A 3,124-nucleotide genomic window follows, 5' to 3' on the forward strand; every position below is an offset into this window, starting at 1 on the left:
CCCCCCGCCCCCCTCACCCCTCGTTCCCCCCCCCCTCAACTCCTCCCCCTCCCTGCCCCTCCAGGGCAAGCATCAGAAGCATCAGTTCTATCTATGGCTGTGTTTGTGCATTTTTTCTATTTACATGTTTATTTACTTATTTTGAAAGAGAAAGAGCTCCCGCTCTTTGATAGTTTGTTGGCTTTCAGTGGTGTGCTTGCATTCCTCCTTCTCTGTTTTGCATGTCTGTTACGGTTTTTGATTCGTGGTTCCCCTCCGGTTGGGTGTAACATTTTCTCTGTGTGGTCACCTGTATTAAGTTCACTGGTCACTTAAATACGGACCCATTCTTCCCATCCGTCTTTGGTGTCGTATTAGACATTGTATTTTATGAATCCCTTGGCTGATTTTCACACAAACACTTCTTACCGCATTTGTCTGTTTTACTTCTCATGATCGCACTTCTGGTCTCTCTTTTCCACGCTGCGTCCCCTTTAGTATTTCTTTGCAGCGTTCGCGTAGTGGTCAGGAACTTCTTTAGTTTTCATTTTCTGAGGAGCCCTTGTCTCTCCTTCTGTCCGGAACCATAGCGTTGCTGGACGGAGTATTCTTGGCTGCAGAGTTTTCTTCTTTCGGCTGTGAATACATCCTTCCCCTCGCTTGGGGCCTGTGCAGTTTCTGCCGAACAGTCCGCTGATGGCCTTAGGGGGATGGCCCTTGTGTCAGGCCTTCTTTTCTCTTGCTGCTTTTGAGACTTTTTATCACTACTTTCTGCTACACACACTACTGTGTGTCTTGCTGTGGACCTCCTGGGGTTGATTTGGGGTCAGAGGGGCATCTCTGTGCCTCCTGGATCTGTCATCTGTTAATGTCCCCAGATTAGGGAAGTTTTCAGCTATTATTTCTTAAAGTTTCTGCCCCCTTCTCTGTCCCTGGGTCCCTATACGGCAGATACTCCTCTGCTGGATGGGAGTCACTGAGTTCCCGGAGACTCTTCTCAGTTTGCACAATGCTCTCCCCTCTCATTTAGCTCAGGTACTTGCCATTGCTCTGTCTCCAGGGCACCAATCTGTTCCTCTGCCGCGTCTGGTCTGCTGTGTATCCCATCAGGTACATGTTTTATGTTTCCGTGTTTCCGGCTGTGGTTTGGTCCTTTCCTTTCATTTGGGACACGTTCCTTTGTCTCCTCGTTTTGTCCAACTCTCTTTTTCCATATGTTTATAAAGTGAGCTCCTGGTCTTGCTCTGAACATAGTGGCCTTAAGAAGATTCTGTGTTGTGCCCAGCAGTGTCCCCTGCTCCCCAGGGCCGGGCACCTCCTAGGTGTGCCCCGCTTCGGCCCGGCCCTTCTTCCGTCTGCAGAGGCTGTCTGGCTACCTTGTGGGCAGCGTCTGTTCCCCAGCAGGGGTGGGGTGTGTTTTAGCGGGGTACGCACTGGTCTGCTGGAGTGAGTCCTTCCCTGGCTGCCGCTGGGACCCAGGCCCTCCAGGACACGCGGGTTGGAGATGTGGTGTTGGCGGGTTCGGGCTGGTCTTCTGGGGGAGGGGCCCGCAGGGCCAGGACTGAGGCGAGTGGGGCTGGGAAGGAGGATCCCCCCCAGCAGGGGGAAGGCGTGGCTTCATGCAAGCCGGGTTTTGTGAGGAGTGTCATGGGGGGTGGCGGCAGTGGCTCAGTCCGTTGAGCATTCACCTCCTGATTGCAGCTCAGGTCATGATCCAGGCTCATGGGATCAAGCCCCATGTTGGACTCTGTGCTGAACCTGGGCTCTGCGTAACACTCTGTCTCCCTCTCTCCGTCCCTCCCCTGCTTGCACACACTGTCACTCGTTCTCAAAAAATATTAAAAAAAATAGATTCCAGGCATTATGTCCCACTGGGTGTGAGAACTCACAAAATTCAGCCCCTCTCGTTTTCAAAGGCAAGTGTTGAGGGGACTCCCCCTCCCCAGCGGGGGTTCCCCGGGGTAAGGGGTGTTCCCACCCTTCTCTGTGTCACCTGCTCTCTCTCCTTCCTGCCGCCTCCTCCGATGTGGCCTTTACCCAGAGAGGGCATTGTTCTGCCCTTCCCCTGGCCGTTCTCTGGGTTCCGTGCCCGGACGTGAGTGTTTTCTCCTCGTGTCCCTGGGAGCAGGTCCACGGTCTTCCTCCTCCACGTCTCCCCAGCCGCCCTCCTGCTGTCCTGATGACTGCAGCTTGGGAGTCATCTTGAGATCCAGGATTACAGTATGCCCGGCTTTGTGCTTTCCCAGAACCGCTTTGGCTATGTGAGGTCTTTCTCGGTTCCGTGCAAATTACAGGCTCCTTCTAGTTCTGTGGGGAAGCTGGGGGCGGTCTGACGGGGATTAGCTGAGTCGGGAGAGTGCTTCCTAGTGTAGGCCCTGAACGGCATGGATCCTTCCAGGCCGTGAGCGCGCTGCGCCTTTATGTGGTGCCTTCTGGAGCAGTTTGAGGAACACAGGCTGACTTCTCGGCTGTTTGGCAGAACCCACCTGTCTGAAGCCCTGACTTTTGTTCGTCGAGGATACAAGGACAATCACCTGAATGTTGGTGTTTGGTTTTCCTGATTCTTCTGATGCTTATTTGTTTGCACTGCTTTGGGGCACGGTACCTGCTGTGTGTCCGCTGGGGGGTCGTCATGAACGCGGGAGGACTTAGGAGGGTTTGCACGGGGCTTGGCCTGTCATGTGCAGCCAAGGGCGGCTCTGGACGCGGGGCATAGGCTTGGCCCTTGAACTGGCTTCTCTGCTACTGGAGGTGACTTTGTAGGAAGTCTGTATTGCAGTGCCGCCCCCTTTCCTCTCTAGTGTCATGGGGGGTGTGTGTGGTTAAATGTGAGGAGCACACGAAAGAATCTAACTTTCTTACATTAGGTGGAGATCTGTTTTGTCCTCATAATCAACAAAGTCCTGAAGAATTTAGTTTTAATCTTTGAAAAACCTAGATACACATGACATTAGTTTCCTTTATTTTTGATTTAGACTCACGTCAAAGAAGTATAACGTCAAACACGTGCAGGGTTAAAGAGGGGGTTCAGCGTTGATGGGTTTCTGGTTCAGACACGGTGACCGTGACCGTCAGCGCCCGCTGGCGAGAACCGGCGTGTCCGTCACACGGCAGCGGCCTGGCGCGGGGCAGCTGGGTCTCCGGC

General features: G+C 53.5%; 1 protein-coding gene across 1 annotated transcript in view; it reads left to right on the forward strand.

The window, feature by feature from the left end:
* Window positions 1–3,124, forward strand: part of PITRM1 (pitrilysin metallopeptidase 1) — a 28,189-nt gene that overhangs the window by 20,480 nt on the left and 4,585 nt on the right. The window lies entirely within an intron of this gene.

The sequence above is a fragment of the Suricata suricatta genome, chromosome 10 (genome assembly GCF_006229205.1).
Source record: "Suricata suricatta isolate VVHF042 chromosome 10, meerkat_22Aug2017_6uvM2_HiC, whole genome shotgun sequence".
Taxonomy (NCBI): domain Eukaryota; kingdom Metazoa; phylum Chordata; class Mammalia; order Carnivora; family Herpestidae; genus Suricata; species Suricata suricatta.